A 22,594-nucleotide genomic window follows, 5' to 3' on the forward strand; every position below is an offset into this window, starting at 1 on the left:
CTCTCAGCCCTCTGCAGTTCATATATCCCCTAAATTTAGGAGTGGATGAAGCAGTTATTTACCTGTTGAAGAGAGCTTACTCCTGTCTGCATAGTAACAGCTGATTATGTGAATCTGAAATCGATCGATCAACACAAACAAGTTGTGTTTGTGAAGTTTTAACTTGCCTTTGTGACAGGGTCAAGCAACAATACAGAGAATAACTGCAGTGTGCACGGCTTTTGATAAGGAAGAATAAGAAGCACAGAATCATTTATAGAAATGTTATCTGCCCGCTGTGGTCACTGAGCACAATGAGAACGTTCTGTCCAAAAGATCGCTTCTGCAGTCGACTATCTCGTGTGTTCAAATTATTTAAAGACAATACGTGATATTTTTGTAGGATCCTATTCAGCCAAGTCAGCTTGACACAGAGAGATGGGCAGAATCCTTTCCATCACATCACTGAGAATAACCCTTTTGATTTCTTCAGTGCATTTAACACAGTCCAGTCACTGCTGGATAGTGTACAGCATACAGGTCATTTACAGGAAATGTCAGTGACTACCTGACAGACACACTAGATTATGTGAGATTGGGTAGTGCTCCGTTTGATTTGGTGGTGTGTTGTTCCCCAGCATGCAGCACAACGTGCCACTACTCTTGTCGTCTTCTCAAGACTGGGTCTGTGCAGCCCCTAATCTGCTTTCTATAATACTACTATGGAGAAGTACCTGATATAACTGTAATTCAAAAATGCAAACTATCTTTTTTCACAATTTTATTTCAACGGTTTTAAAAACTTATATTAAGTTTTCTTTCCGTAAATGGGAACTATTTCATTGCATATTGTGCTATAACAGATACATATTTCACATGTGCGTTTTATTGTCAATTAACAATCAAGAACACTCTATACAAGGCAAATGTTTTGTTAAAATTTACAATTAAGAGATGGTTTCATGAGTGAAAGTACAGTTTACAGCAGGGTACAAACACCGGTTACGCTCAAGAACAGGAAGGCCAGATTACTTTGCCAGAAACATCTAAAAGGGGCCTGCACAGTTTTGGAAAACATTTTTTTGGGGACAGATGAAACCAGAATGAACTTGTATCAGAATGATGGAAGAGAAACAGGTAATGATCTGAAGCATGCCACATCATCTGTCAACATGTTATGTCAGCACTAAAAACAAAACAAAAAAAGACCAGTTAGACTCTCAAAGCAAAGTTTGTGTTACTTGATGAACCATGTGTCCTTGGACCAAATCTATGACTGAGGTATTTTTTGGACCTCCACAGTGGCATCAGGAGTTGCACTGTGGGTTCTTGTAACCCAGCTGACTCTTTTCAATGTGGAGAAGTAGCTGCTCTACTCTGAGTCCCTCGCAAACGACTGAACTTCTCACCCTATCTCTGAGAGGCCATCCACCCTTTGGAGAAATCTCAAAAATACCAAAATGTTTTTAAGGCTCAAGTTGTGATTGGCCTGCTGACTTAAAATCCTCTCCTTGCACTGGCAGTGGTGTATCTGAGTTGTTTTAATGTTTTTAAAACCTGCGGCAAAATCAAAAAGCCCCATGTTGAGCTGTGTTACTGTGTAACTAACACACATTTTTCATCAGTAACTTTCACTGTCGCTTTTTAAGCTGTGGATTAAAAGACAGGAAAACTATGAACTATCACATATTTGATTGGCTCCTGCAAACTTCATTGGTTAAACAGACAGTACTGCCTCTACAGATAAATAAGGGTGTGTGCAGACAGTACTTGTCAGAGAACTGAGAAGCAAACATGGACATGCAGAGCAATGTGGAAAAGAGGGAACACTGGAGTAAGAAAAGAGAATATATCCTGGCATCTGCTGGCAATGTGGTGGGCCTGGGCAATGTGTGGAGATTCCCTTACCTTTGCTACAAGAATGGTGGAGGTGAGTATGTACAGATGAGCATAACCCTGTTTGCCTGCGTGTGCTTTTCTTATATCTACAATGAATAAATGAGCAGGAAAGAAGAGAAAATCTTCATATTGTGGTAACAAATAAAATGTGTATTATTTGAAATTAACTCCAGATCAATGTGTTATATCAGCCATTTCCAAAGTCAACAGTGCTCCAGCCCGCTTAAAAAAAAAAAAAAACAATCACACCAATCTTAGATCTTCACTCCAATTACAACAAACAAGAGAAAATGATTTATTTTTTTGGTCAAAAAACATGAACAACACAGGCTGTTGGTTATAATTTGCTAATGCTACCCAGTCATGTGGAAAGTGTCAGGGCCGATGTGTGAGCTACCTGCCACTGGGTAACAAACTTCAATATAAAAGCAGTAAATTTAGGTCAGAGTAACATAATGTTTGAGAACATCAATAATAATATGATGTCTTAAGACAGTTACATCTGTGTAAATGCTGAAAATGACTTTTACCAAGTACATTACATTTATACTCATGCAGTGTGTACTTATGAGGGTAAAGAACTACTGCAACAGTGAAAGTAGAGCACATTCAGTAGTTTCACACCTGGACAAAGGTGAATCACTTTAATAAATTATCCTTGAGACTGAGTGAGTTCAGCCAGCCTGCGAGCATTGGAGTGTTTCACGGTTATCTTTTATCAAGATGTCACAATGTTGCGCCTCAGCTTGCTGTGCTGGAAATCTCATATTTACTGCTTCTATTACTAATGTGTGCATCGTCTCAACGTTTTACTCCTTATATGTTTTCCCACCTTCAGTGCACAGGGTTAGCTTGCTATTTCAGTACGAAATTTAGTGTGGAAAATCCTCAAATTTACCTGCCCACCAAAGACTTATTTCCTTGTTCTCATGTATATAAACTTACAAGACCTTATGGCAGAAAGCCATAGTATTTAAAATGACATGAAAAAGGTATGGGCAATTAAAAGAAACACTGTAAACAACAAAATAGATATGGTAACACAAACACAATAAAACTGAAAAATATAGAATTGTATCGATTAAGGATACAAAATCTAGATATGAAGGGCAAACTGATTTAAACAGGCAGAGAAAACACAAAAGGATTTGAACTGAACAACAATGACTATAGAAGTCGTTTTTGATAGCACTGTGGTCTGAGAATAGAAATGAAAAGCAGTTTTCCACATTCAGTATTAACTTGAGCCATGCGCCTGTTCATCTTAGCCGCTATAATGCCTGGCAGGAGCTTCCATGTGGTACTGAGCCAGGTTATTGGCTGGTAGCTAGCTGGGACAGGTCCTTTCTGGAGGTCCTTGGGGACCCGGACTGTTCGGCCTTCAGTTATCCATTCTGGGTCTGCTCATGGGTTAGCAGCTGGTTCATTTGTGCTGCCATACGCTCATGGAGTGCAGTTAGCTCTTTTAGCCAGTAGATATGAATCATGTCGGGGCCTGATGCTGTCCAACTCTTCATACTGGAGACCTGTTCTTGGATGTCTGCCACTGTGATGCTTACTGGACCCTGTTCAGAGAGGTTGCTGTGGTCGTCTCTTAGATCTACTAGCCACTGAGCATTGTTGTCATGGGTTATGTCCTTCTCCCAGATGCTCATACAGCATTGCTCCATTTCCAGCCACGGTGGGGCTGTTCTCATATTGTTCCCTCACCACTGAGAGTACACCTTGGATGGTTCAGTGGAGTACAGCCTACAGCTTATTCTCCTTCTGTCTCTCGGCTGTATGGCAGTTTCTAAGGCCTCAGAAATGGACAGCTTGTTGAATTTCGTAGGCACTTTGTTCTTCATTGCACCGTTTTGCAGCTCCAGTAGTTTGCTAACTGCCTTCAGCACTGCCTTGATTTTTGTTATCTGTCTTTTTTCATCGTCTCCGATGTGTTCATGTGTGTGTAGGTGCCTTCTTGTTGCCTTACCTTTTTTTTGCTGTACTGTGTGGCATGCCACTCTTCCTCCTGGAAACTGTGATTGGTCAGTACACACAGGAGGGCACTATCACCTGCTGGACCAAGCTCTGCCCGCTGGCACAGGGTAATGAGATCATTTCTATTAAAACATTTACTTACAAATCCAGAGGATCTTAAAATGTTCTGTATGTGATGGGAATTCAGATTAAAAATATTAAAAGCAAAAAAAAAAGCTTAGTGTTAATTTAGGAAAAAATAGAGTTTGTTTGTTTGGTTTTTTTTTTTTAGCCAGACCAGCCATGTCTTAATAAAACTGATGAATGCTGTAACACATTTACTTATTAAAGAATGAGGCTTAGTCCCAGTTTTTTCTGCAGGCTGTGGTAATAATTGAAAAATATTTGTGACAGTGGTTTTGAACAATAATTTATATACTATATACTTCATTTAGATTTTTTAACCTGCTTTCACTGGCTTAAGACTTGCAGATGTAGCTGCCATATTTACTTCTTATTTTTGCTTAATTATTTTGCTTAACATTGACATGTTGTTGTTGTTTTTAGCTATATCGGTGCTCTGTCATATTACTGCTTAAACTGATTTATTTATTTAGTTTTTTGGATGCGTTCTCTCTTCAGGAGCTGGTTATTCTATCATCATGATCCAGCTATATTCCAGGGTCTACAGCATTGTTTTGGCCTGGGCCCTTCTCTATCTTGTTTACTGTTTCCGAGACCCTCTGCCCTGGGCTACCTGCAACAATTCCTGGAACACAGGTCAGATGATTTTTCCAGGCACCTTTTTTTCTGACATGTCCTCCCACACTCTACTGCTAGCAAAGCAGCTAGCCTATTTATATGCTCAAGCTATACCTTTCACCACAGAACAAGTCTCAATGCTTCAATGCTGTTTGAATGTGTTAGCAAACTGAGCTGTTAGATTGGACTTTAATTGGGTCAGCATAATGCATCCTCTCAGAATGGTGAAGGCAGCTTTAGAGGGCTGATTTAAGGCTAAACATTGATCAGGCATAATACTCTGACAGGTAAAGTGAATAACACTGATTATCTCTTCATCATGGCATATGGTGGGATATGTTAAAGAGCAAGTGCAGATTTTTTTCCTCAAAGTAAACATGTTAGAAGCAGAAAAAAAAAATCTGCCTGGGAAGGAACAATAGTGAATCAGTGACATGATCACAGGTGGCCAAGGCTCACTGATGCATGAGAGGAGTGAAAGCTGGCAGGTCAAACTGCACCCAAAAAGTTAATTCTAGTTCTCACAGAAAGGTGTCAGAAAACACAGAGCATCACAGTTTGTTGTGTATGAGGCTGCATAGCTGCAGACCAGTTTGGGCGCCCATACTGACCCCTGTCCACCTAAAAGCACCAACAATGGGCACAAGTCTGCATTAGAACTGGACCACAGAGCAATGGTAGAAGGTCGCATGGTCTGATGAATTACAATTTCTTTTACATCAAGTGGATGGCCAGGTGCGTCTGCCTCGCTTACCTTGGGAATCTTTGACAACATTTGACCTCGATACGAACCACCTACCCAAGCAGTGTTGCAGACCCCATACAGCCTTTGATGGAAACAGTACTCCCTGATGGCTGTGGTCTCATTCAGCGGGATAAGGCGCCCTGTCACAAAGCAAAAAATGGCTCAGGAACAGTCTGAGGAGCACAACAAAGAGTTTGAAGTGTTAAATTGCTAAAATCCCTCCAAAATACCCAAATCATCTTGCTACTTAGAGGATTTAAAGGATCTGTTGCTAACATCTTGGTGCACATACCACAACACACCATCAGGGGGACTCCAGGTCAGAGCTGCTTGACAATAAAAGAGCAACCAAAAACAGTATCAGGCAGGTGGCCATAATGTTATGACTGAGTGATGTATGTATAGCTGTTTAAGCAGTGCATTGTTAAATGGTTGGTATTTCTACAATTTAGCCTCTGTACACCACCACTGTGGATTTTAAATCAAAGTGTCAAGACACGATTAAAGTGCAGACTTTCAGCTTTAATTCACAGGTTTTAACGGAAGAATCCCATTAATTGTTTCTGGCACTGATTCCAGGAGTTGAACTGGCATTTGGTAGCTGTTCACTGGCACTCTCAAAACGAGAAAAGGGATGCTGACACAAGTCATTGAGGCCAGCATTAGGCTGAGCAACCAAAACAAACCTAACCTTCAGTAGTGACCCACTCGTATACATTCTTAAAAAGTAGGAATGCACCGGCACACCATGCTGTAAACCTGGAGGTTTTACAACAAGGCGTAAACCTTTACACCTTGTAAACACTTTGATTACTGTCAAGGACAGCAGGGTCAAAATAGACATCACCAGATATCCTCTGTTCAGATTCAACTAAATGTTGCACTGATTCACTGATTATAGGGATTTTTGGGTGGCTGTTGCTGTGGAGAAAGAGCAGGTTGTCAGAAGGCCGATGGTTCGATGCCTAGCTCTTACAGAACTTTTGTCAAAGTATCTCTTGGGAAGAGTTTAAAATCTGCCCTCCAATCTTGTTTGATTTAACAGCAGCCATGTACAAAGGCAAAAGACTTTGTCGCTGTCCAAATACTTATGGATTGAAGTGGATACTTCACATTACTTTTCAATCACTTGTAACTGATTCCTTAAGTTTCATGTGAATATAAATACATATTTGCGCTGTGTTGCAGCCAGTGTGTTGAAACAAACAAATGTATGGTTTTTGTTGTTTTGTCCAGATTCAAAAACACCCATCACTCTTTTATTCACCAATGTTACATTCAAACAGAGGAACTAACCATTACATCTCTGAACTGATGTCCACAGATAGATGTGTGGACATCACCTCTGCAAACCAGACTGCAGTACACAGTGGCAACGCGACAATAGACTGGAAACTGGGAAATCTCACAAAATCTTCAGTCTCAGAGTTCTGGGAGTGAGTCAGCTATTTTTACTTTTTTTCACATTACATTGCAGCTCATTTAACCAGAACTACACTATGTTATTGTTAAATATTTATGCATAGCTAACCATCTCTGTTTACTCTCCACAGGAGACAAGTGTTGTCCATATCCGCAGGAATAGAGGAGCCTGGTGCAGTAAAATGGGAGGTGCTGCTTTGCCTCCTGGCCTGCTGGGTGGCCTGCTACTTCAGCATCTGGAAAGGCGTCCGCTCAGCAGGAAAGGTTTGTAAAGATGAAAAACCTATACTATGAAAATTTTCTGCAGAATGGGCAAAGTTTGTCAGAGGAAGAAGACAGAGAAGAGCCATTTGAGATACATACATACGATTTTCACTGGGAGTTGTCCAGATGTCCTCCTGTCTTTTTGTCAATGCCACTGTATCCAAACCAACATCGTAACAGGTTTCAAACCATCTTGTTCTTATAAATTGGCCATTGGTACTCCTCCGCTCCCAAGGAGTGGAAGATTTTCACTTTCATGGCCTCTCACTCTCAAGGATTGTGGTAAATGTTTTCTATATAGCGTTTTCTACTCTATTTGAGAACTCAGAGTGCTTTATACAACATCCCTCTTTCACATACAAGCATTTTTAAAGAAGTGCTTTCTGTTTAATATTCACACTCATACCGTAAACTTATCGGAGAGCAACTTGGGGTTCAGTAGCTAGGATACTGGTGTATCTGTAGCAAGGATACTTGTATATAGACCAGAGTAGCTGGGAATCAAACCATCAATTTTCCAATTAGTAGATGACCTGCTCCACCTCCTGACACGCCCGTTGTGTTTCGTGTCAAACAATGCACTGTGAACATGATCCAGACACCCTGTTATCTTCTCTCTGTTAAAGTTGATTTAAAATGGACTGAAGAGAAGTGGAAAACTGTTCTGTGGTCAGACGAATTCTAACTGGAAATTCTTTTTGGAAAACATGGATGCTGCATTGTTCTGAGCAGCAAGACAATACTAAACTGTGTGTGGCATCTACTACACCAGCATGACTTTGTAGCAGAAGAGCCTGGGTGTTGAACTCGCCTGCCGGCAGTTCAGACCTTTCACCAACTAAAAACATTTCCTCACAATAGCTCTAATGCTTTTCTAAATGTCCCCGGTAAATGCAAAATTGTCTGCACATCACCCGTAGATGTCTTTTCGAAGTTTTACTGTGGGCTGTTTTGTGACCCTAAATTTAGATGCTTGGTCGTGTGCTTTCAGCAGGTGCTTCATCTTTTTGTTCATCCGTATTCTTGTCAATGGTGGTATTATTGACATGACTATGGATGTAACAATAAATAAATCAGTCTTTCAGATCATCAAACAAGTCTTATTATTAGACAAAGATAACCAGAGTAAATAGAAAAGGCAGTGTATAAATGATTATTTCATTTATTAAAGGGAGAAAAGCTCTCAAACCTACCTGGCCCTGTGTGGAAAAGTTATTGTGCCCCGCTCGTTCTGATTATTCCCACGTCCGATGAATCACCTGTTTGATAAAGTGACATAGACTATAAAAAATCTCCAAAACCAACGCATCATGCCACAATCTAAGAAACACCTGAGCTCACAGACACTGACATCTATAAGTCTGGAAAAAGTTTACAAAGCCATTGCTAAGACCTTAGTTACCATGGTGAAACCAATTAACCGAATACTGAGAAAACTTGGAACAGTGGTGACCCTTCCCAGGAGCTGCCTTCCATCCAAAATTACCTCAAGAGCACAATGAAGGCTCATTTGGGAGGTCAAAAAAGAACCCACAAAAACATCTGAAAAACTGCAGGCTTCACTTGTCTCAGTTAAGGTCAGAGTTCATGATTCAACAGTAAGAAAGAGACTGGGGGAAATGGATCCATAGGAGAAATCCAAGAAGAAACCACTGCTGACCAAAAAGAACACAAAGGCTCATTTGCCAAAAAATAACTTGATGACTGACTTTTGGGAAAATATTCTGTGGACTCATGAGACAGAAGCTGAACTTTTTGAAAGGTTTGACTCTGTTACATGTGGCATAAAACTAACACAGCATTTCATTAAAAGAACATCGTACCAACAGTTAAACATGGCGGTGGTAGTGTGATGGTCTGGGGCTGCTTGCTGCTTCAGGACCTGGATGACTTGCTGTAATTGATAAACATCCTGTCTGAAATTCACACCCTTTGCTCCTGTTTATACATATTGGGAGACTGAGATAGTGTATTGCTATTGTTGAGAGTATCATACAAAAAAAGGAAACAAACAGGGAGTTAGGAGACTGGAAACTGTGTGCAGACTCCAGGTCTCTACAGTTAATATATGGAAACAGAAAAAACAAAAAACAAATGACTCAACAAATTAATAAAAATAATGTTGATACAAGCGGGAAAATGAAATACTACAGGATATTTCCTCATTCTGCCAAACAAAATGATTTCTGTCTGCTTTCAGGTGGTGTATTTCACAGCTGTTTTCCCTTATGTGATGTTGACCATCCTGCTGGTCAGGGGATTGACACTGCCAGGTGCCTGGGAGGGCGTGGTCTACTACCTGTATCCAGATCCTTCTCGTCTGGCAGAGCTTCAGGTGGGGAAACCTTTGAACTTGTTCGAGATACGGCATTTGTGAAAGGACTTTTGTTGTTTTATTGTATAATGCTTTAATCCTGGAAAATTAAACCTTTTACTTGCGATCGGTTGTGCCGCAAAGTAACAACATCTCTGTGACTGCATGATATAGTACTGGTGACTTTACGTGTTTTCTAATCTTTAATCAGGTCTGGATGGATGCTTGTGCTCAGGTCCTCTTCTCGTATGGTGTTTCATCAGGGAGCTTGATCACACTGGGCAGCTACAACAGAAAACACAACAACTGTTACAAGTAAATAATGTGTACCACAAGCTGCCGACGGGCCCATTTCACAAGCGTTCTTCAAATGACTGTAACTCAGTTAATGTTTAAGCTAGAGACAAAATTCTAATGGTTTTGGAAATAAGAGAAGACGAGCTCAGCAGTGATATTTGTTGGAACATGGTAGCACTGCTCCAGAGTCCAGTGACCATAAACGGAGCCAGTGGTTCACTACATGAGCACCGCACTTAATGTTACCTTCGGCAAATGCTTTGCTGCACAGAATCTGGGTTTCAATACAGTTCATGTTGTACATAGAAAGACAAATGAGATGTAGGTGTTTATACAGGTTTTAGAGCAACATCCCATCTCATGCTACCATCCAGGTCAAGTCTTCTTCAGAGAAGACTGTGCATATTTCAGCAATGCAATAATAAACTGCATAATGCTGCTATTCCAACACAATGGCTTGATAGTAGAACTGGCCTGCCTGCAGTCCACACTTTTGACCAGCTGAAAACATTTAGAGCATCTCTAAATAAAAACAGGACAAAGCAGAGCCAGGATTGCTGAACAGCAAGGATGCTGTATCAGACAAGAATGGGACAACATTCCTCTCCAGCAGCTGCTTCTCAGCTCACAGACGCTTATGGATTGCTACACTGTAGGAAGCGTCACCCTGTCCCTTTTTTTGAGGGATAGTGAAGTGACCACTGTAATCTAATACAGCGGTGCCCAACCTTTTTTGCGCCACGGACCGGTTTATGCCCGACAATATTTTCACGGACCGGCCTTTAAGGTGTCGCGGATAAATACATAAATAAATACAGATTTATTCATAACACACGTGAAAAGACCCAGGAAAACCGAGTTAACAATAAAAACGATAACAAAATAAAGCTGAAAACCGATAAAAACCCTGAAAACCATACATTTCACACCTGAGCCTCAACTCTCGCCGCCCGGTAGCAAACGACTCACGGACTGGTACCGGTCCGAGGCCCGGGGGTTGGGGACCGCTGATCTAATACTCTTACTCAAACCTGCACTGTGTGTGTGTGTGTGTGTGTGTGTGTGTGCGCGCACGCGCGTGTGTGTGTGCTCAGGGACAGTCTGTGGTTGTGTGCGCTGAATAGTACCACTAGCTTTGTTGCCGGGTTCACGGTTTTCTCAGCTTTGGGCTTCATGGCCTATAAACAGGGAATTCCTATTAACATGGTGGTGGAATCAGGTAGGAGAAGCTTTTGTATTTAGAAATTTTGTATTTTATCTTAACTGTCACAAATTTGTTGCAAACGATATCGTTTGCAACAAATTTGTGACAGTCAAACAGAGGCGACAGATATGTGAATGACTCTCATGTCCTCCCAGGCCCTGGGCTGGCATTCATTGCATTTCCGCAGGCTGCAGCCATGATGCCAGTTCCTCAGCTGTGGGCAGCATGCTTCTTCTTAATGCTCATTTTGTTGGGGATTGATACAGTGGTAAGGTAAAGCTCTCACATGCTATTCCCCCAAAATCTTTTCGTTTAACTTACTAAGACTTGTCGCGGCCGCTCAGGCTGCTTCACTGCAAACACATGAATCAAAAATACTTTGCTACTCAGGATTTTCTTGTTTGAATAATGACACCACTTAAAGAGCACTTCATAACATTACACTGACTTATGAAACTCCTAACAATCCTGTTAAAAATCCTGTTTGATTTTTTTCTCACCCTCCTATTCTACCTACATATTTAGTTGTCATAGTAAACTAAATGGATACTTTAAAAAAGGGCCCTTTTCTGGCTTTATTAGATAAGTACAGTGAAGACTTGACAGGAAAGGAGGCAGAAAGAGGAAGACATGTGGCAAAGGGTCTAAAAAGGTTTTATGTATCAGGACACAAAAAAATTGTTCAAGTCAATTCAATTCAATTTTATTTATAAAGCGCCAAATCACAACAACAGTCGCCTCAAGGCACTTTATATTGTAAGGTAGGCCCTACAATAATACATACAGAGAAAAACCCAACAATCGAATGATCCCCTATGAGCAAGCACTTTGGCGACAGTGGGAAGGAAAAACTCCCTTTTAACAGGAAGAAACCTCCGGCAGAACCAGGCAATATTATCTGGTCCTTACCAGGATCTAAAATTATCATGAGCAAGATTTTTAGAGATTATACCATGTAATTATCAGTTCAACAAAAACAAAACGGAGCACCTTGCCCCTAACCAGTGGTTGGACTTTAAGACACTTTTGCATGAATGAATGTAAACCTCAATGAGCTGACCTCACTGCTGTAAATATGACTGGGCCAGAATTCGTCCACAACGATCTGAGACTAATAAAGTCATACGTAAAAAAAAAAAAAATTACTTCAATTGCCAAAGATGTTCCAAAAGCTAACTTGTTATGGGGTCCACTTAGTTTTTGTTAAATAAATAATTACACTGTGTTTCATGCTGTGTCGTTCATCTGAGGTTGTATTTATGTTATTTCGATTCCCGTCAAGCACCGGATAACTTTTCCTATGTTCTGATACCTAAAACCTTAGAAATGAAACACTTTGGTCTCTCTCTTATTATTTTGTCCAGAACTGATAATGCAACAATATACAAACTGAACTGTGGTTTACTGTCAGAGCTTGTGACAGTGGATGCACATGTATTTAATTTTTCTTGTTCCAATGCAGTTCAGACAGTATCCATACAAATCCGAAATCCTTCTGTAGTAACAGGGTTGAGAGGAATGACAGCTGAGTTTAGGAGGTGCCATACAGACACAATATGACTCCTGTAGTTCAGACACCAGTAGTGTTCTGAGATGTTGTTACCATGCATCTGAGCTCAGCAGCTTCCCAGTGCTGTAATTAGCTGAGTGTTTGTTAAACACCATCATTTTTGTGGGCATTTTTAAGCATGTAGGGCTCCTTCACCTGAAACCTTCTGGTATCATTCGTCATTTCTCTTCCACTACTAAAGTAAGACCTCGTGTTTACAAGTGTGAAGAAAAGAAGAGTGATTGAATATCCAGCCAGCATTATGACAGAAGCTTGCTGATGGCGAGCAAAAGGACCTGAACATGGTGCAACATGCTAAGGGACATTTCATTAAATATTAGTAGGGATGTATGCATATGTATACTTTTGACTCAGTGTGCATTAAAGAAAATCCAAAATGAATCTTTGAAGTCATTAAAGATGTATGCTGTACAATCATTCGATCCTGGAAAAACAAAAGCTCAAGAAATGATTAAAAGCCCCAAATTACCATGGCTCTCATGCCCGTGGATCTAAACTGTATTCTCTTTCATTGTTGTCTTGACCCATAAAGAAGAAAAACCATCCTTGACTTTATTCTCCTTCATTGTCATTTATAATGTTTTTTTTTTCAACCCTGTGTGCGTGTGCTAGTTTACAGGCTTGGAGACTATAACATCATCAGTGATTGACATGTTCCCAGGACAGATGCGCAGACCTTGGCGCAGAGAAGTCTTCCTCATAGTCTTCTGCTTAGTCTGCTTCATCATACAGATCTCCCTCACCACTCAGGTACGGCACAGGACAGCTAACACGCAACAGATTTACATAGGAGTCGAAATACACCTTTCAGTGTATATGTACACTATGTCACTGTGGTCTGTTGTCCAGGGAGGAGTCTATCTGTTCCAGCTAACCGACCACTATGCTGCTAATGGAGCGTGTATATTATTCGTGGGTCTGCTCCAATGTGGGGCTGTTGGCTGGGGCTTCGGTAAGTCCTGAATTCCTCGCTATTAGCCTTTGTTATCAGGAGGCAGAAAATACACAAAGGGCTGGATTTAAATTGTAAATAGGTAACCAGAGTTAGCATTAAATTAAACACCTCAGTCTTCACTGAGGTTTTTGGCTTTAAATTATAGTTTAGGAGAATCTTTCTTTTGGGGACAAACATATTCTGATTTTGAGAGTGAGAGTAAAAATTAAATACCACTGTCATGTCAGTGTGGTCAATGTAAAGCTATAGTTAGTTTACAGAACCTAAAGAAGGCTTTGGTACTGAAAACGTTTATTAATAATTCTTATTTCAAACCTTTAAAGGCTCGTGAACTGCATCAAGGAGCCTGTTATAGTCAAGACCACATATTTTTGAACAGTGATGCAGTTTTTGTGACATTGCGTCTTTGTACTCCACTGTGGTGGATTTTAAATCAAGCAATCAAGATGTGATTGAAGTGCAGATTTTCATCTTTAACTCAAGGGGGTTAACAAAAGCACTGTATTAACTGTTTAAGGAGTATAGCCAGTATTATAAACAGTCTTTTTTTTTTCACTGGATCAAAAGAACGTGCGTAACTGACAGACAAGAAAAATGTTTTCACAACATTTAACCAAGGCAACAACACTCATGAGGCATTGTTATGGAAGGGGGTGTATGGCTGCCAGTGGAAGTGGGTCACTGGTGTTTGTTGATGATGTGACTCCTGATAGAAGCAGCAGGATGAACTGTTGCAGGGCTGTACTCTGCTCACATTTAGACTAATGCTGCAACACTGAGCAAAGAGAGCAACCCAAAAGTTTCTCAAGGTAAATAAATGGGATATTCCTCAATGGCCGGTTTTGTCACCTCATCTAAACCCAAAAACAGCAACTGATGTTGTCCACAATAAAGATCTAATGGAGTATTTCAAGTGAGGAAACAGAATTTGGTCTCTTTCTATTTACACAGTGTTCCAGAAAGTTTGCACCTAAAAATCTCATAAGCCCACATTTAACTCACAACAGAATACTGAAAACATGTTTAAACTGAGGAGAACAGCTGCTGCACTTTTATTAGAGGAATGTTGCTGATAGAGGATTGTAGCGTCTCTACAGTCGTGGCCCTTCTTTGTTAGTTTTCATTTCATGATGCTCCAAATGTTTTTATTAAGTCAGAGGTCTGAACTGCATGCAGGCCAATTCAGCACCCAGACTCTTATGCTATCAAGCTTTTACTATTGTACTTGTGACAATGAGACAAATAACATTCCCAGTGAGCAGAAGCAAAGAGCAGCAGACAGTTTTTAAAGGTCTATTGGTTAAACAGTAAATAATGGGAGTTAATGAAAGGGCACAGGAGGAGATCCTCAGCTCCACAGATTTATACTCAGGGAGTCAGAGAGAACACACAATGTTAGCAGGGCAGAGTGAAATAGGTTTAATAGAGGCTGCCTTATTTAAGGGAGCTGTGCAAAGATATAATCTTCCGGGGTTGTAATAAAACCAGGTGAGAAGTTGACAAGGAACTGAAGGAAATGAGAAAAGTCAAGGTTACTTCCTCAACACACGTAAAAATCTCAAGGAATGAATGAATGATAAGGAATCATTGCATTCTTTTTTTCCATTTTACACAGATTTCCAACTTTTTTGGACTTGGGGGTTGTATTTTGGAACCTTTGAACGTAACTGGGCTTTGTATACAAATGGCAGCAAATCCTAAAGAGTCAATTCAAATTAGTTAAATTAAGTTTGCACTTCTTCAATCACATCTTGTTTGGCTTACAGTCCACAGTGTTTGCATACAGAGGAAAACACAAAATAAAACAACGTGTTACTGTCCAAAACCTTTGGACCTAACTGTACATAAAGTCCTTTGGTAGGTAATATAATATAATATAATATAATGTAATATGTTATACCAATACATTTCTCTACAATTGCTTTAACATACAGCAAAACTGCATAAGGGAAACTGCAAAAGGATCCTTTTTGATAAATTTACTTTTAGTTTCACTGTCATAATTCCAATACATGCTCTTACTTGTAAAAGTTTTAAAGAATTAAAGTTTAGTTTAAGAATTGTTTTGTACGTCATTCAGGGGCTGAACGGATGTGCGATGTAGTTGAAGATATGACAGGACACAGGCCATCGGTATTCTTCAAGCTGTGCTGGCGTTACTTCACCCCCCTGATCTCTGTGGTGAGTTACACATTGTTAAGATCTGCAGGAGTGACATTTTTTAAGCTACTTATTAAAACATTTATTTGCAGCTGATTCAGGATAGATGTTACAGAAGGCAAAGCCTGTCGTTTTAAGGGTGATCTAGCCATGGTTTATTGCACAGTGCCTGTATACTAGACAACATGGTCCAGGAGTGTGTCTGTTTGCATTGTTCACTGAGCAGTGCTACATCATTAGACAGAGGTTCAGCTGCTTTGAGTTGTAGTTCATTTAAAGGTTTTAGTGGCAACAGCTGTGAAGATGAAGATGGCCCCAACGCTGCCAGTCAGGAAGAATTTGATCTTGTGCCATTGATGAACTTAGGAAACATGTCTAGTTTGTGTCTCAGAGAAGTTAGGACTGATTAGAAATCTCATGTACTACCCTCTGTTGTCTCAACACTGCTATAAATTGCTGGAAGCCAAAATTTGCACTCCCACAGTGGACCTCAGCTGTGCAGTTTTATGCAATAACTGTCGGCATGTGATGTGAAAATGAGTAAAGCAAATCAAATAATTTTGGTTTGGTTGGTGTTTCTACAGATTTTATTGTTATCAAAACAATCATGTCTGAGGTTTGTCCAAATGTGGTGTTTCTAACTGGCACATATTGTCCAGTAATGATTTTCTTTTAGTGCTGGAACCTAGATTGTGAAAATTTTAATCCCGGTAACATAGATTGTGTTAAGTGTAGGCTGTGTGCAGGCAGGAGTGGTAGTAGGAGGACCCAATGTGCAGACACTTGGAGGCGGAACGTGAACTCGAAACATCAATACAACCACTATAGCCCAAATTTTAATAATATGTATGCATTAAGTGCATAGTAATTACATAAATTGCAAAAAAAAATGCAATAAACTACAAAAAAAATTAAAATCGTTTTGGTTTTTTTTAACATATATTTCTAGTTAGAGAAATTTAAGAGGCTTATCCCTCAAAACTGTAAATACAAAAAAGTTGCACAAACTAGTTTCCTACCACAGGAAATTTATTTTAAGTGTCTTCATAGTTTTATTTTTGAAATACACCAATTTTCATATACCACAGGAAAAACGAAAATAAATATTATAATGCAAATTTGCAAAAAAGCAGCATGTGCATCAAAATAAATTATTTCCAGCAGTGCAATATGAGTCCGAAGCATCCCAGAAACGACACAGAAAGTCATAAAGTCAAACATAACTTTTAAAAACAAGTATAGGCTCATGAGGCCCTGATGGTAAAAAACTACATTTCCGCAAAATGACGTCACTTCCGGTTCCAGGCAGGTCATGGCGGACATGCGATAGTTCACGCTGATGGACGTAGGAAGTGTTATGAACAGCTGATCGGATTGGCAAAGCCTGTTTCTGGAATATTATGTTTTTGCTGCTGCAAGTGCTTTTTATGCAGTTTTTGCAAAGCTATATGTGGAAGGAAACGGTGACCTAGGACAAGCTGATGGCATAAGATGTAAGTACAACTCCTCCGGTTTCATATGCCAAAAAAAACTATTGCGCTAGCTTACGTGGTTGCAGTGCTACCGGGATTTAAAAATAGTTACGCAAAATGGAGCGTGTCCGCTCCGACCGGCTTTAAAGGGTTAAATACACAGAGGGAGCAATCAGGGAATAGGTAACAGGATGGAAACACAGCTGGGGCAAATCAGGCCTAACGAGACAAAGGAAGCAAAACCAGACGCATTTACATAAGACACGGACTTTCAAAGTAAAACAGGAAACATAACACAGACTGAGCTTACAGACACAGACTCACAGGCAGGCACTACAACAGAGGGAACAGAGACGTGGGACCAGGGCAGACACAGACACTGACTGGACACGGGGATATAGCAACTGAGGATACACAGAGACATAAACCATAAGACAGAACTCTAACAAAGAAACCAAAGACCAGAAATGATAAATAATATAATAAACTCAAAACCCTGGGTCAACGACCCAGGCATCCTAACAGATTGCCTTTAGATCAGTTCAGTGTATAACACATTGCAGGGTAATAGACAAAATATAATATTATATTTGTAATTTAAGTAGAATTTGTATAAAGAACACGTGAGACTTTTTGTGGATTTGCTGCACGAGCAACACAAGAGCTGCTGTTCACCAGCAGCTGTAAACCTGGAGATAAGACAAAGAATGATGGAACTGATAAGCCAGCTTGTAACATTCAAAAAAAGGACCATTTGTGTCTTGAATGTTTCATTTTGATGATTTGGGCTCATAGCTAATAAAAATCAGGAACTCACTATTTCATTATATTAGAACATTACATTTTGACTTTGAGTAAATTGGTGTTCAAACAGCATGTATAGCATGTTTCTCTCTGTCCAGCACACGGAGCAGGGTAAACCCCAGAAGATCAGTGCTAAAAATGCTGGCTGTTCACAGTTTGCTGTATTCATGGAAATTTGACTGGAAAGGGAAAGTGTATTAGGAAAAGGTGTACAAAACAAGGGAAGGATCGCAGCCGAGAGGGCTGGTGACAGAGCATCAAGAGCCACCACACAGAGATTTTCAGGAGAGGAACTACAATTGTCACATTCTTAATATCAAGCTACTCGTGAGGCAGAGATGATGTCAGAAGATGGTGACTGACTGTTGCTCAGTGGCCCAAAGTCATCTTGTCCTCAGGCTTAACATTTAAGATGGAGAACCATATGACTGCATGCATACAACTAGTATAGTAGCATGTTAAAAACGAAAGAACATTTAATTAAAAGATAAAGAAGTAAAGGAAAAATCATGATTAAAAACAGTGTCATTTCTGAGTGAAAAGTTGCACATGTTGGTTGCTAAGGAAACAATTCTTCTATACTATCTGTTCATATGCTTGATGATATTAGTGCTGCCTGTTTATTCTTCTGTTACTTCCTTAAAGGTTTGCTTCATCGGCTTCTTTCTGGACTACCAGCCCCTTGACATCCAACGAAGGCTACATGTACCCAAACTGGGCTTACCATCTGGGCTGGGTCATGGCCCTCTCCTCTGTGGTTGTAGCACCCATCTGGGCTGTTAGCAAGATCTGCCTCAGCAAGGACCCCCTCAGAAAGGTAACAGCACTGATACAATTCTGACTTTTCTTTCCAGCGATTTATTTATGAAACTTTCAACATAAACTAATAAAAGAAAAACCTTCTGATAACATCTCTGTCCAAAGTCACATTTGAGGAAAAAGGCATAATCACTAGCAAATCATTTCATTTCATGGGTGCAGGTATTCATTGTGACTTGCCCAAAGGAAGAAGGGGCCCAGTGTGATTTATCACTTTGAAGTGATGCCACAGCCTACGACAATTAACAACTGACAGTGGATTACTTTAATGTTCAAGAAGTCATAAAAATTGGTGTCTTCTAAAGCAAGTTCTAGTTCTGATCCCTCTGTACTCATTAATCTGTTGTATAATGTCAAATACGTTTTATGATTAAAAAATAAACAATTAAATTAAATTTTATTTATATAGCGCCAAACCACAACAACAGTTGCCTCAAGGCACTTTATATTTTAAGGTAGATCCAACAGTAACACATACAGAGAAAAACCCAACAATCATGCGAGCCCTAATGAGCATTCACTTTGGCGACAGTGGGAAGGAAAAACTCCCCTTTAACAGGAAGAAATCTCCGGCAGAGCCAGGCTCAGGGAGGGGCAGGGCCATCTGCTGCAACTGGTTGGGATGAGAGAAGGAAAACAGGATAAAGACATGCCGTGGAAGAGAGCCAGAGGTTAATAACAAGTATGATTTAGTGCACAAATATGCTTTAAAACAATACTTATGTTGCCACCATGGTGTGCCTCAGTTTAACACTGAAAACTGAACCTGCCCATCACAGCCCCTGTGATGCAAACTGCTAATTTAAAGCTTATAGCTGGGGTTAGGGTCGGGTTGTAGATCATCTACTACATGTAAGGTTGCTGGTTCAATCCCTGGCTCCTCTGGTCTGCATGTTAAATATTCTTGGGCAAGATTACTAAGTCCAAGTTGCTCCCCAATGCATCCATTAGAGTGTGAATGTGTGTGAATGTTAGATAGAAAGCACATGTGTAGAAAAAGCATAGAAAAAAGTGCTTGTGTGAATTGATGAATGAGACAAGTGCTTGTTGGCCCTGTTGTGCTCAGGTAGAGTAGAAAAGTTTAAGAACCAATTCCTTTGCCATTTACAGCACAACAGGGCCTCAACAACAGGGCCTGTCTAAATGGTGCAGCTATAGCTGATTATTCTGTGTAATATTTGGCACATTACGAAAACCCTGCCTTCCAGTTGGAAATCTGCTCAAGTCTTTATCATCAACTTCTTTTATCAAACTGCCATTTTTTAAAATTTTACATATGATATTTTAGGATTAAATATTAGCAACGTTTTTTGACATCATATTGTCAAAATGTTTAGCTGCTTTTTGAAAGAGTATAATTAGAGCACCATTCAGACAATGTGGAAGGCTCATTTGGAAATGTCTTTGTGTAACTTTTGGTTTACCTCTTAAAACTACCCTTTTCTTATTTATGGAACTTTACAAATACAAAACTGGATGCAAAATCTGACATCTAACACAGGATTTGTGCACAACAAAGTACCAGCTTGAGACAAATACTGCCTGGGCTTTCATGCTGTAGCCATTTTGCACACTTTCACTGAGCAGTGCCTTCTCAGGTGGCTTTGGCTCAGAAGATAGAGCATGTTGTTTCAGGCCAGACCGTTCTTACTCCCTAGACGTGAGAACGTGTTGTTCAGGCAACTGTTGTTGTTGCGCATATAAATAACATTGAATTGAAAAATTGAATTGAAAGATCAGTGCTTCAGTCCTTGTCAATAAGACAGTGTGACTTAAAATCTAAAGATTGGCTTGAGTCCCCAGTAAGAGTATGAAAGCATTTGCTTTGACATTTCCATAATTGCATCCAGTTAATAATGGATGGCAATACGGTTCCCATTTCTGTATCTCCCTCCCCTCCAGGGTCACAGTCTTCTTCCATGTTCATGCCATCACTGACTGTTTTCATCAGTGAGCTTCACCTGCTTCATTGTTTTCATGCTTGTCCTGCCAGAAATCAACATCGTTTTCTATATTATACATCTCTTTGACCATCTTTCTCTTTGTCTGGTTGTCATTTTTATTTTCCCCAACAGCTTGTGATCGATATCTGGAGCCCTGTTGATGCCCCCACGGTGAGACCAGAAGATATCCAAAATGAATTAGAGATTAAAGCAGTGTCACTTACTGAGATCTGAGTAGAGAGAGTATTTCTGATGGACAACATATTAATCTATGTATTCATATTCTTTACTTAATAAATATTACTAGAAAATAAAGCTTTGACATTTGAGTGCTCAGATAAATCTGCGTCTTGGTCATTTACCCTTGTAATAGCACTTGCAGCACCTTCTTTAATAATGAGGGGAAAGTCTGATGACTGTCCTTTTGGCACTTATTACTAGGGATGGGTATCGTTTAGGTTTTATCCGATACCAGTACCAAACTGGTACTTTTGAAACAGTGCCGGTGCTTAAACGGTGCTCGAACCGGTGTTTAAAGAATGGAGAACACAAAATTGGTCCAAAAACCTCTCATGTTCAGCTGTTTTTTTTGTAAAATGATAACAATGTTAGCCTTTTCTGCAGCTATGGGGCATATATGGTATCACTCTTGGCTGGAAGCAGTGCTTAATCGATGGAAAAAACACAAACTTTGTCCAAAAACCTCTCATGTTTAACTGTTTTCCACTTTTTCTTTGGTCATTTTAGCCTTTTTGGCCAGGGTGAAGGGAGTACCTGCCATCAAACAAGAAGACAGCCGCATGTAACTACGACGGTGTTTGCTAGTTCACCTTACATGCATTAATTTAATAACGTGGTTAGCCTACTCAACCTAAATTACACACGTACAACATTAAGCTACTCACGCAGAGAAGAACGGCTGCTGCTGCATCATCATCATCCGTCATCATTTCTGCTACACTGGCAGGGCTAGGGGCCAGGACTCTCCTCTTCGGGTTTTGGGGGGATGTTGCTAACTCCGGTCTAATAACAGGCACCACACCCGCAGTAGATGTGCTCGGTGTGAGGTCTCGCAGCAAGCTATCAAATACGGTGCATTTCTCGGCTTTTAAAAAAACGCTATGCGTCGCCAGGTGTTTCATCAGATTTGAGGAGTTGCCTCCTTTGCACAGTATCACAGTATCAGCTTAAAGCACTTGTTGCAGGCTGCTGTTTGCATCTTTTGCTGTGAAGTACAGCCAGACTTTTGACCGCTTCGCCTTGGGCATTTTTAATCTGTAGCTCTGCTCTAAAAGAACGTACGTACCTGAGCCCACCTACTATCCTCGGAAACGTAAAATGATTGGCTAGAATCTAAAGTGTATCACATCTCAGGAAAAAAAAAAGCACCGAACTGAAGCACCGAAATGTGCGCTGCTTTTCGGTCTTGCTTTTACTACCGTTTATGTCAGAACCGGTGCCATACCGGTACCCATCCCTACTTATTACACATTAGAACACTGGAAGTGGATTTACCTTAACATCAATTAATTTACATTCCTGAATCTTTGTCTAGTTCACAGAGATGAGAAATACCAGCCCAGTAAATATTTAATTGGCATGTTTGTTTTTTTTAGTGAAAAATAGTTTCTGCAGCAAATTCTCTTGAGGTGTCTCAGCTACTGCTGCCTCTTCTTATGTCACTGAACCGCTCTGACTTCAACCTAGGGGCCAGCAGAATGTGGTGCTGCACATACCATGTGCAGAGACGTGTACATGCATGCAAAAGATTATAGGCATACCTAGGTGGCTCCAATCTCATCAGATAAACCACTCCCACTGTGAACCAATGGATGGCCAGTTTCCACTCTCCCAGTCTTCATGCTCACTGGTCTTAAGTTGCACTTCCTCACAACAATGAGAGTTCAACATTTAGTTCAGAAGACATAACAAAAGTAACAGCTGAATTTAATTCTATTCAGTTCAATTTTATTTATATAGTGCCAACATTTGCCTCAATGGTCTTTATATTGTAAGTTACAGAGCC

At 40.2% G+C, this 22,594-nt stretch overlaps 1 pseudogene; it reads left to right on the forward strand.

Moving 5' to 3' along the window:
• The first annotated feature begins 1,692 nt into the window (after nucleotides 1-1,692).
• Nucleotides 1,693-20,897, forward strand: LOC120730314 (annotated as a pseudogene).
• The last annotated feature ends 1,697 nt before the right edge of the window (nucleotides 20,898-22,594 follow it).

Source organism: Simochromis diagramma, unplaced genomic scaffold (genome assembly GCF_900408965.1).
Source record: "Simochromis diagramma unplaced genomic scaffold, fSimDia1.1 OVJJ01000293.1, whole genome shotgun sequence".
Taxonomy (NCBI): domain Eukaryota; kingdom Metazoa; phylum Chordata; class Actinopteri; order Cichliformes; family Cichlidae; genus Simochromis; species Simochromis diagramma.